The sequence below is a fragment of the Fopius arisanus genome, unplaced genomic scaffold (assembly GCF_000806365.1).
Source record: "Fopius arisanus strain USDA-PBARC FA_bdor unplaced genomic scaffold, ASM80636v1 scaffold00003, whole genome shotgun sequence".
In the NCBI taxonomy this organism is placed as follows: domain Eukaryota; kingdom Metazoa; phylum Arthropoda; class Insecta; order Hymenoptera; family Braconidae; genus Fopius; species Fopius arisanus.
In genome coordinates, this window is record NW_011887742.1 from 1,715,786 (window position 1) to 1,729,053 (window position 13,268).

Here is a 13,268-nt window from a genome sequence, read left to right on the forward strand (position 1 = left end):
GGGACCACAACAGAATGAATGATTTGTGGGGGATTTTTTCACTCTTTTATACCTCGAAAACTCAGATACCGAATTGCTGATCTTTGATGACCCATCATCGTGAGCACAACAAGCGTCATGAATGAACATGCTACATTGATGCAATCGTTCTTTGATAATTACTTTTGATGCATTTTAATTTCATCAATTTGTAATTAAATACTACTTAATCACTTAATTATACTCTAATAATAATTGATAATGGTTTATCATTTCATTTGGTATTGAATTAAATCTTCAAAACCCCAGACCTCCCCCTGTTTTCAATCATTTTTTATCGGTTTTAATGACTGAAATAAAGTTACGCATCAATTATATCTTAATACTGACAATTATTTAATATTTCTATTTGTTAGTCTAGTGATTTATCATTGGGATTGATTTATTTATTTTCTCTCTGGGATGAACAGAATTTTTGAGGTTTTTATACGTTTTGGAGAAAATTGAAATTGAAATTGAAATTGAAATTGAAATTGAATAATTTTTTAATATTATAGAAGGATTTATTTTTAAAATGAGTTCAACGGACTGGAAAAAGATGTGCCTTCAAAAATCAATATTTCATCTATACCTTGACCAAATCCAAGAGTTGATGAACTCTTTCTTCACGGAAATTTCCCAGAGTTCCTCCCTCTTTCCTCCGGTTTTTTTCCGCAAAGCCAGAATTATCCCAGCTCTATCAGGGTCCATAAAAATGTTTTGCAGAAATAATAAACCGTTCCCCGGAATCTTAAAAAAAATTCCAACGCAGCGAAATCGATTCCCTAATTAAGAGTTACGAAATTATTTACATCTGTCGAGGGTTGTTAATTGTTCTTACATTATTGCAATCGGTGTTACTGAATTATTTTGATTTAGCGTTATCAGAGGTATCGGTAGGTACTCAAGGTCATCATGTGGCACTTGACGGTGGGATGCGGTGATAACCCGTTAATATCGAACGAAAAAACGGGGAGAATTTTTAATCAATATTGATGTTTTCCACTTAGTCAACGAATAAATTGTGCAATATTGTTGCATTTATCTACATCACCGAAATTACAAGTGGAAAATATTTTTTTATCTGGGAAATTCTTCACTGTTTCCGGATTCTATAAAATTATTGTTACATTCTTTGAATTTTCCTAGATAAACCGAGGGATAAGGACATGAAGTTTATATTTTTAATTTATATTTCAAGTTCATTATTATGTTCATTTGATTATATTTAAATTTGAATTTTTAAGTTTTTTTTTTTTGGGTGGTAGTGCAATTTTCATGAGGAATATTGGAAAAGAAATTCATTATTTCCGGTTTTTTCCGCAGATTTATTTCCTTTTCAAATTTTCCCGGTTACTGACGATCTTCGTTACCATCAGTCCCTCCAGGGCATCTTACCGACTCATGTCCCTGCTTTATTATCCGCGGAATTCCTGGGGGTGTCTCCCAAAAATCTTCGAATCGGCTACTGAATATTCAGGAACCGCCAATACAAGATGTAAAAAAAAAAATCCTAAGTACCGAAAAGAAAATACTCGTAAACCCCTCAAAATTTTCCCGCGAATTCCAAATTCAAATTCTCATTTTATCCCATAAAAATATATCCCCCAATTTCGGTGAAACTCGGATAAAAATGGCGCAAAAATCCAAAATTTCAAGTTTCATTTTTCGCAGGACGTAATTTTTCCCCAGACTTACGGAATTTCCTCGTAAATTTTCATGGACTTCCGGTTTTTCCCGAATTTCCGTGAAGACCAGAATGACTCAATCGAGGAGAAAGCCTTTCCCTCACACGGATATAAAAAAAAAGGGCAGTTACTCGTTTTGTGGGTGGCGAGGGGGTGAAAGGGGTAGAAGGGGCGTAAGGGGTGGATGGGGTGGATGGGGGTTGCACTGAAAATCCTCGCAAGTGTCCGGTCGGCAAGTTGTCCTTGCATTACCATATCATTGAAACTTGTAAGAATTCAATTTGTATGGCGCACGTGGCCGGATGAAGGGATATTTGCAGATGGTGCCATCCCATGGGGTGGAAGGGTGGGGTATCGTCCATTATACAGATAAATTTTGGTTGCTACATGCTATAGAAGTCGTCGGGTGTCCGCGGTGAAACTGAGGTTTTCCGCCCTTTTTATTTCCACTCACCGTTCCCTTTTTAACGATTTTTTATACCACCGTAAATGGCTTGACCATCACGATTCCCGGATGATCTCGCCATTTGTATTGTACATATCTCATAAGTTTTCTTAGTTCCCATTGTCTCGTGAGAATGCCAAATAGAAAGGGATTTCAACTTGTGTTGAATGATTTTTCCATCAATTGAATTGCAAATTCGGGGGAGAAGAATAAATATTTAAATATTTGGAATGGAGGGTAATGGATGGATATCATGTGGCAATGTATTCACAAATCCCTTCGTGTGACTCAAAATCATACAAATGTACAATACGTGCGCACGGCGTTGAATAGATTTAAAAAATTTTTTGTATAAATAAAAATTATACATTCTGCCGCGGGGAATCCCCGCTGTATATGATACCACATTGGACCACCATTACACACTCCTATTATTGTTTTCCCCTCTGAGTAATCACGGTGGGATTTGTATTTTCTAATGAGATTTTGAGCCGACGCAGGTCGAGGATTTTCCAGAGATTTTCGCGGAAAGAGTGCATTTTCCTCGTTCTATTTTATGCTATTACAATTATTACAAAATTTTCGGAAAAATCTTCCAAAAATTTTGGGAAAATTTAGAAAAAAAATTTTCCGATTACATTTTTTCTTTACCTAGGCAGTTGAGGACAGGATCTTCAATTAATTGAGAAGGTATATTCTGTTAATAATATCAGAGCAGTGACATTGCCATGCATATCAATGAAATGCAGATGTACTGTAGCTGTTAATTCGCCAGAGCTAGACATACGTTGCATCGTTGTATATAATGATGAGTTGTATCTCATTAGGTGGCTTGCGACGTAATACCATTTAGTGGAATACCGAGAGACTGTTCGGGCCTTCTCCAGAGGCAAATTACCGTATACATATGTGTATGGCAATCCAGACCCAGTGTCACGGGACAATTGAATGATTTATCAACAATACCATTTGATAAACCATTATCACTTGATTTTTACGTTACACTCGGATAATCCGATATTTTATTTTCAGGACAATCAGCTCACCGGATTCCCTCATTATCCTATACCCTGTGGCACATTGGGGGATTATTTGTTGCTGTATTACGGAGATTATGATCATCATTTATGACTTTCACTTTGCTACTCCTGAATGGCCGATTTATTACACCAGAATCAGAGGACTCATAGTAAGATGAATTGGCCTTTTGATTCATTATTGTTTGCTGGTTATTATTACTGCATATTTCTTCTGGACAATGGAACTCTTGAAGAATCACCAGCAACACTTTTTTTCTCTCTTGATTCATTATTCTCTCTCCGGTCTAACCATTAACACGATATTACCTGCAAGTCGAAATCATTAAATTCTATTCAATTCCTCAAATTTTGTGGAATTCAATTTTTCAATCACTAGAAAATCCCGGAGTTTCTGAGTTGATTGATAATATTATTATTTGTTTTAATTTTTGTTGTGCGAGGATGTCCTGAAGTCCGAATTTGGGATCAAATTTTTCCAATGGATTTTTAATTCAATTAAATTTGACGTTTTCAGGATTTCGTACTTCGAAATTCCTGAATAATTAAATTGATTGCTTCATTTTTTTGGGTTGGTTCAAAGGTACTACTGGGGCAAACAGTAGGAGAGAAACAGCTCATCATTAGTGGAGGATTTTCGAGTCATGCATTGGATCTGTTGTCCATCACCTCGGGCTGACTCAAACTTACAAACATTTGTATTGAGAACCAGTTGAGGATTCTGTTTTGGAGGTGAAAAAAGGAATATGGGGGACTGAAGGGCAAAACGAGATGGGCCTCTTCACGGCATGGGGGCTTTTGTAGCTTCGCCTGGATTATAGTCACTATGACGATGACCATCCAACTTCTTTCAGGGTAATGTGCTTTTAATGTTGATTAAATTTACGAGAACTTTTGTGTGTATTCCACACTTGGGAGACTGAAGACATGATTTGCTTTGTGGCTGGTCTGCCTCCGAATGGATGGCTATTGGTATGCCATATATTTTTACAGCTGAATCACGTGCCAACAGCACAATGACCAGCCTTGAACCTCCAGGGCTCTGGGGTAATTAGTTTGCCCATTATATTTCTTCTACCGCGAAATTATAACAATTTTTCATTCCCATTTTCACTACAACATTTTAACTCCATTGGCAAGACTTTCATTGGATTTTATTAAATTCTATTCTTTATTAATCATCCTTAAATTAAAGTCGGGAAAATAATTGAGTAATAATTAATAATCAATTTATTCTTTACAATCTGTAAATTTTATTATTCTCAGTTGTTTTAATTGTTGGATCATTTAGTTATGAATTGTTTTGGTGATTTTTAATTTATTTTTATTTTATTTATATTTAATGGGAATTATTCTCTTGAATTCTGGGGAATAACGGAAATTTTTTCTTTTGCTTTTTGAGACATTTTTTTTTGCGTGCGAAAGTGCATAAAATCCCGTGCTGTTGACATAAACCGAAATGTTTTGAGATGAGATTTAAAAATGTTAATTCAGAGAAAGAGCCGGCGGTCACGTGTCGTCACGACGGTAAAACGAGATAAAGCGGTGGTTTTAATCTCAATAGGAAGAGCAATTCAAAACAAGAGGGTGATGTGCACGAATGACTTTCTGTATATCATCGGGCTATCTAAAATCGCATCTCGGATCATGTCGAACAAGCCTGTGTACAATTATTAGGGGTGGAGAGGGCAAAATCAGGAGAGCGATTTTCGGGTGGGATAGGAGCACGTGCCGCCACGCGTTGCGGGTATTACTTTCGGGTACATCATCCGGAGGTGATGAGAAAATGGGTGTGATTGACCGGATAATTTCCACTCCTCCATTTTATCACTATTATTTTTTTATAATGAACCCCAGGCGCTTCTCAACCGATTTTTATCATTCTTATAAAAAAATATTCTCTTTTAAAAAAAAATCTGTGAGTCTAGAATTTTTGATTTTGATTCGAACTTGATGATTCTCTCGTGATCGGCAATTTTTTTAGGGTTTTTTCAAAAATATGGGCAATCGCAAAATTATTTATTTAATTATATAATCAATTCACCAGACAATTTTTTATTTCTGGTAATTTCCAAGGGGAAATATAGAGATGGAGCTGGAAATTTCTGGAATTCTACGAAATCTGGAATTTTAGGGAATATCAGAAAAATTACTTATGATTTTATCAGAGGAAGACGATTTTTTTGGACGAGTGGGGATTTAAGGAAGTTGTTAATTGATTTGAGTAATTGGAATTCAATGGAAAGTGATAAGATTTAGAGGAAATAGTGACTGAAATATCAATAAATTTGTTGGAGTTTTGGATGGGTTGTAAAACAAGCGTTAGAGGACTGGATATTCTGGTTGACACGTTAAGTTTAACCCGGGAAAAAGCATCTGGTGTTGGAGTGTTATGGTAGACTCGCTAATATTTTGCCACCCTCTCACGTTAACCCTCGAGGAGTCAGTTGGAGCTGGAGTTGGATGGGGTTGGTATCCGCGGGTATATATTTCCGTCATGAAAACTCTGCGTTGCCAACACGTTACTAATGATTGTTAAATCGCATTCTGGGGGGAAGTATCAAAGTCGAGTTTGGTGACACACGTTTGGAATTTTTACGGAAGAATACGTATTTTCGATGCATGAATACTCTAGAGAATAAAAAAGTTAACATACTTTTGAGCTGTTCAGGTGAACACTATTCATGGCTAATTTTTTTTTTTGAGGGTGGAAAGTCAGGGGTTGAGTTTTCCAGTCATATTTTTTCAGATATTTTAATTTTCAACATGTTTAGAAGTAATTGCGACTAAATTGATCGATAGGAAATTCAGGGGAATTATTGCGAGAATTTCACACATTTTTCTGCGTCATATGAACCGGGAAATACAGAATTACGAGAATAATTAAGGAATTAAAGGTTTATTAATGAAGAAATTTTATCTCCAGAAATTTTATTATTTTATTAAAATTATATTCAAATTTCGAATCAATTCGAAAAATAAATAATTGAATTGCACTAGATTTTCTTGAAATTGAAGAATGAAAAATTGAAATATTCAATTCAATTAATTTCCCTATTTATTAAATTTTTTTTTTTTCATTTTTGGCTACAAATATTTTTTTTTAATTTTATCTCAGTACCAGCTTTTCGGAAGATTATATTTACGAAGTGGCGGAAGTGGTGAAATGTTCATTGGATGATATGCATGAAAGAACACTTAACGATCACTCGATTTTTCTGGTAACGGGTGATCGATCGCTCTCTTTTTCCCCGTTAATGACGGGGGAAAAAAATACCAGGGGGATGGTGAAGAAGGAGATCCTGTTGGCTAACCTCTCAGTGGAGATCTGCATGAAAAATGTTGGGGATTTAACCGTCGTCAGACACGACGCAATGATAACGATAATGCGAGGCGACAGTCCATTAGGATTCTAGTGGGGCCAACGATTCTTGCAGAGTTGTGACGAGTCTACGTGGAAAATCTTCCAATGTTCATACGTCATGGCTTTTTCTAGAATCTTAGAGTCATTAAGGCCTGTCATGTGCATAAAACCCCGGAATTGCAACGGCACAAGTTTATTCGATTTTTAGTACCGATTGCCACTGAAACGTTGTGTGCCCCATATCGTGGGGTTTCATTTTAAAAAAAGGGGATGGCATACAATCAATACCACCAAAACTCCTCAATTATTCTTAATTATTATCGTGTATCCATTTTCATAAATTTATCATTTGAATTGATAAAAAAATTTTTTAATTGGAAATTATATCTTATATTATATTTATTTATTATTTGTTGATTTTTTTTTCGGGAGAATTTCTGGGTTGATTGAGGATTGATAAGAGCAATGAATTAAATTTTCACTGATTTATTCTGATTATTAATTATCCCGCAACCGGAAATTAAAATTCAAAAAAAAAATCTGCTATTTAAATCCCAAAAAAGTTCACAGATATTTTAAAAAATCCAAAACAAAATAAATACACAATTATAATTAATATACCACATATTATTCTCCGATTCCACTTTTCCAAATTTTTCTTCTACAAATGACTGAACAACCGCTACACGATCACTATCTGCAAGGGTAATTGGCGCAATAAATTTCTCCCCGACCCTGACTCCTTGAAAAATCATCACCCCCCACGTCCCACCCACCCTCAAACTTTAACCGTCAACTGCAATATTTCGCGGGTTGGTTTTCACCACCCGAAATAACCTTCAGCAGTCGAAAGAAGGCGCCCCCCCTCCCACCCCCACCGCCCACCCCTTAACCCTCCCCCACGGAAGGGGTGGGTGAGTACTTGAGACTCGTAAATAGTTGGTCGGCATTTTTACGAGCGATATGCGTTCCTCGGGATTCGAGTTTCGACGAGTCCACCCGCTCAACCACCCCATCCCCCTCTCACCCCCCCTCCGCAGCACTCTGTATGCCACGTGATTAATATTACGAGAGTTTGCGTAACTCGTAAAGTTAACATACGTAGTTAGAGTACTTACGGGCGTTGTTCGGCCTCTCTCCTCGTTTTCACTCGAAATGCCTCCCCTTTCAGCCCCCCCTCCCCCCCAGCACCCACCCACCCACCGGAGCACCCCATCTTGCTGTTTTCGTTGGACTTCGGTGGGTGCATCGGTCTTTCTCGTTCTTGGCTCGACGATCTTGAGAGAGAGCCGATGAAGAGAAAAAAAAAAATATGGGGAAATCGGTGGGTGGGTGACGAGGGGGTGGGCACTTGAGGGTGGAGGCGTTAACGTAAGAGGCACCCATCGACACTGTAAATTTATTGTCGAGTTAAATCGTTAATATCAGCTTCTCGCTGGCTTTAAATCAATGGAAAATATTCTAATTGGAAATATGAAAAAAGTTGGCACAGCCTGAACGTAATGCCCACTCCCCTTTCTTGGTGGTGTGAGGGGGTGAAAAAGGAGGGGGACAGGGGGTGAATGTATAAGGAGGTCATAAAGTCCCGGGGAGGGAAAAATCAAATTGTATTTTCTTCAGATCCTGGGATCGTTCGTCATCGGGAGTGAGTCATTACTCTATTCCTATTCCGCAAAAATTATCTAAACATTTAAAAAATCGTGAAAATCCCATTCGCCAATTATTTCATTAATTATTCCATTACATACCCCCATCCGTGTTAATAAAGCAAATTGAAAATTGATTACATTGAATCACATTGAATAATTGTTCTATTAATAAATTTATTAATAAATCGCGTTATGTATATAATATACACATAAAACCAGAAAAGAGTGAAATAAAAAAAAAATTCTCGTTGAATTCTTGACCACGACGCGTTCCCGGGGTTCCCCGAATTTCGAGAGCCGGAGAAAAAAGGGTGAACAATAAAATAAGAAGTAAGACTGAGGGACGCTGATCATAGCTAGAGAGGAGATTGGAATGAGTCCGGAGATAAAAATGAATGAGAATGATATTGCCCTAGGGGATGTAGTCGAAGCGGGAGAATGAGAGAGTGAATCCAAGTGTATGGTACAAGGGGTAAGAATGCGAGGAGAGAAAACATTTGAGGGATGAAAAAGACAAGAAAGAAGATATAAAGAAGAAAAAAAAAATGGTGAAACTGTGGGTGGGGGAGGTGGTGGGGGAGCGAATGAGACTCGCGCTTCTGCTCGTCGCTCTCTGGAAGATAAACATGACGGGGAGAGCAAATGTAGGAGCGATAAAACGATATGAAAATCCTGGAGCCCGGATATAAAAGTCGTGTTGGTTCGCTTTCCCTTCGTTCCACGCAATCATGCTCGCAATCACTCCCGAGCATTCCGAGGATAGTGCTCTTACATTATTATTGGTGAATCTCCCCGGCGTTCTCCTCTTTTTCTTTTTCTCGAGGATATAACCCGCCAGCTTGCTCATGGTATATCCATGATTTTTCTATTCACTCCGGATCCTCCGGGGGATGAAAATATTTAATAGGCTCCATTCTAAATAATAATCCCCTAAATAACGGATAATTCATCATTATAATCAATCATCCATAATTATTGCAGAATTAATTACCCTCGCGAATTGCTATTGGGATTTATTAATTATTATATTATTTATTAGTCTATTTTATTCGATTTATTTCAGATTAATTCGTTTTTGTTATTATTGCAGTGAATATTATTGTTATTATTTTTGGATATATTTTTATATTTACTTTAGAAATGGTGATTAATGGGAAAGGGAAATATTTTTGGATTCAATAAAATTGAAATCTTTGGAATAAATAAAAAATCTCGAAGATATTCTTAATCCGTGAAAATATTTGCCCCCAGTAGATCTGATGGTGGGGATTATTGAAAATAATTTGTTCACTCATAAAATCCGTTGATAATCCAGGGGATGACAACCGATCAATCATCCAAATTTACTCAATCTTCTTTCAATAGTTGCGGGTAAAAATTCCTTCGTTCCATCATTTACCGGGTATATTTCAATAAAATCCCATAAAAGGCATAATAATGTCAAAAACTGTTTTCCGATTTTTCCCAGATGATGTAGGCAAACGGCATTCCCCTCGTTGGTATGACGGGGTATACCACAGCAACTGGCAGTAAATCTCGTCGACGGCGCCCTGTCCGAGGCATAAAAATGTCGCTTCACGATATCTATCCGATATGATCGTTCCTAGTGCCTTCAACCCCTTCCTACAGCCCAAAACTACTTTTATTTCTCGACCCCAGGCGCTCCCGTATCGACAAAAAACAAAACGATAAAATCGGGCATTAATTTTTCAATATCTCAGGACAAATCCTCTGATCCTTCCGAAATGCATCGGCATCACTCCACCATTGACTATGAAAAATTAATTAACTATCTACCCGGGTAAAAAAAATGTAATCGGTATATTTTTTCCAAATTTTTAAAAATTTATGGAAAACTTTTCACAACATTTTTATTTTGAAACAAAAAATCGGGGAACAAAACAGTTGTATTTTTGGGAAACGTTTTGAAAAATTTGTCGAATATTTGTTTTGCAAAATGTTTTTTATAATTTTCTAGAAATTTTTGTGAATATAATTTTTTTTTTGTTTTCTCACTTCTTTAATTTTTCAATATTCCCAAAAAAACGCCATCTAAATTATAAAAAAATTTTTCTATTCAAATTTTTGAAAAATTTTTCAAAACCTTTCCGAAAAATAAAATCGTTTTTTGAAAAATTTGAAAAAATTCTCCGATTACAATTTTTTTTACCGGGGTAATAATAACTAATAAATCATTAACTCCCAAAATATCACAATATAAAATTACATAATAATCTGAATTACTAAATTTCCCCAAAAACTGTGATCACTCCATATTAATAATTAATTAATCATCATATTAATAATTATTAGTGACCCCGAGCTGAACTACGATTCACAAAATTTGGCGATAGTTTATCCCGATGCAAAACTGATTTTAACGGTAAAATTATTTGTTTATATCTGTGATCCATGGAAAATTATGATCGGAGTGAAAAACAGGTGTAAATCCTTGTCAATGCGGTTGCCGACAAATCTTCATCGTCGGAAAATGTGTCATTGATGAAAAAATAGTGAGGATATGAGACATCCAGCTTTTTGGCAAGTCACTTGTTCTCGAAGGGTAGTGGAAAGCTGAGTAACTCCACAATATCCGAAAATTCCAACTCCCTATTCAACTCTATACACGTAGAAATGGGTCTGGAAAACCAGAAACGTGTCGGGTTATTTATGGGTATGGATTTGGAAACTCTAATGGCTCGCATAGACCAGGACACCACTCTCCTTGTACGTTTCTGACAACGACCCATAAAACACTCGCTAATGGAAACAAAAATCATGTTTCTTTTGGATGGAATTGAAAGATTCCTCGTATATTCACCCTTCGATTGGGCAAGTGTGACATTTTTTTTTCGTCGGGCTTTTTGCCATGGGGGGATCTCTTGTGCAGAATGTCGAGTGTTACATACAGACACCATCACTTGTCAGAACTCATATTTTTTAATAATAATTAATTTTTTCGTATATTTTTCGTGTCCACCAAATCCAATTTTCGAAATCCATTTTCACCTTTTTCACATGTACCAATCAATTTTTTTATTTAAAATATTCGGCACGTGATATGTCGTGTTTTAACTGATAATAAATTCCTGACCATCTTTTTAATAATTTTCACTTCAATAGAATTAATATAAAACTCATACAAAATTGCAACAATAATAATAATGATAACATCATAAATTATGATGAAGAAAATAAAAATGATTGAATAATCAATCTTAAAATAAAAAATCGAGAGCTCCCCACACAAGTTCGAGGAAATCCAAAAAAAAATAGTGGCAACTAAAAAAAAGATATTTATCTTTACCGAATTGGAATTAATCTTAGAAATGTACATGGAATATTCTCATCCTCCACGAAGTGAAATCAGATTATTAGCCGAAACGTTTTGGAGGATCCTTTGGTGAATGGTAAACGGAATGGGATAAGTTACGCGCACTAGTTTAATTCGTGGAGCAGTGACTCCCACATCGGATTGCTCTCTCGATGGAGAAGAGAAGTGCCAGGACAAAACTCGTCGATGGAATGGGAAATGCTGAGGCATCGAGGAAGAAAAGCCCGTGGGGGTTATATGGCAGTGAGATGGCACTCGGATTGCCTCGGTCTCTGTCTGGCAAACTTAATCATAACAGCCTGTTAGCCAAATGAATAGCCATGGGGTGAGTTAGTAGGGGTTGAATAGAGAGGGGCACCTACTTCCTAACTATTCTACCCCTCCACCCACTCACCCCCTTTCTCGTTACGCTCCATGAAGCCTCCCCCCCTTGCTTCTCCATTTTCATCGACTTTTACCCCCTAACCATTGTTACTCCACTATTTCACCCCCTATACCCCCCTTTCCAACATGTTCATCCCCCTTTAGTAGTCGTTATTAAATTAATCTACCGTTTAGTAAATTGATTCTAGTCGTACACTTGTATTTATCACTTGTCGATGACCATTTATTTCGGTTTTATCTTCGTCTCTATCACTTTGGAATTTCGGGGGCTTAATTGCCATTCGCGTTTTACTTGGAAAAAAAAAATTTGGTACATGTACTGCTTAGTCTATCCTCTCCTTCACTCAAATAAATATTATTGGAAGTATGGAATTATTTGGTTTGGTTCGATATAAATGTAGAAATTAATATAATGAATTTTTATGTATTAATTTTATAATTAATGTATGAATATAAATAATTAAATTATGTGAGAACAATTTGAAGGAATTCATTGGGCAGGATTGAAGGCTTTTGGTGAGAATGTTTTCGGGTTTTGTGGATTTTTATTCTCATTTTGAGTATTTTTTAAATAATTTTTCTTTTTTTATAATGAGGACATGACGAGGGAAATAAATGGACGTGTTCGGTGGACATGAATCGATGGGAAGAAAGGCAAAAAAAATTGTGAGATTCACACCCTTGCAATTGGCACGTCGGTGGCATTTAATCAGGAAGGACTTCACTGATGTCAGAAAAGGGACAGCCAGAATGGCGGTTAAACACCTAAAGTGATGAGAGGGGAGAGTTGGGGATTCGAATCCGATGAATTGAATGGGATCCCCTGGCCTTCGGAGAGCTCCATCAAGTCTCATCGATGATATCCAATCTCAAAATAGAATTTTTGTCTTATTCATATTACCCGGAGGGTGTGTGTGGAAGTACTGACGACAATCACCCGGTCGTTTTCAGGGGGAACCATGATTTTTTACCCAGTGCGGACATCCGTAAATGACATCGTGATGACAGCTACTCGCCAGTTGAGAAAATATCATTTTTCCAGAGAAAATTGTCTAGTCATCTGTAATAGATTTTTTATCATGAGAATTTTTCCCCCAATATTTGTTATTCCATTAAACTCCACATTGACTAATTAATTAATTAAAAAAAATAATTAACTGTCAATCCCGATTTTTTAAATTGAAATTCGAGATAATTTCGATTTAATTTGAGTATGAAAATTGAATTTTCCATCGCATTATTACTTGAACGATTTATTTATTGATAAATGTTGATGTTGATGTTAACGAAAATGCTAAAGGGATAATTTTGAAAATAATGAAAATGGAGACATATGATTGGATATCATG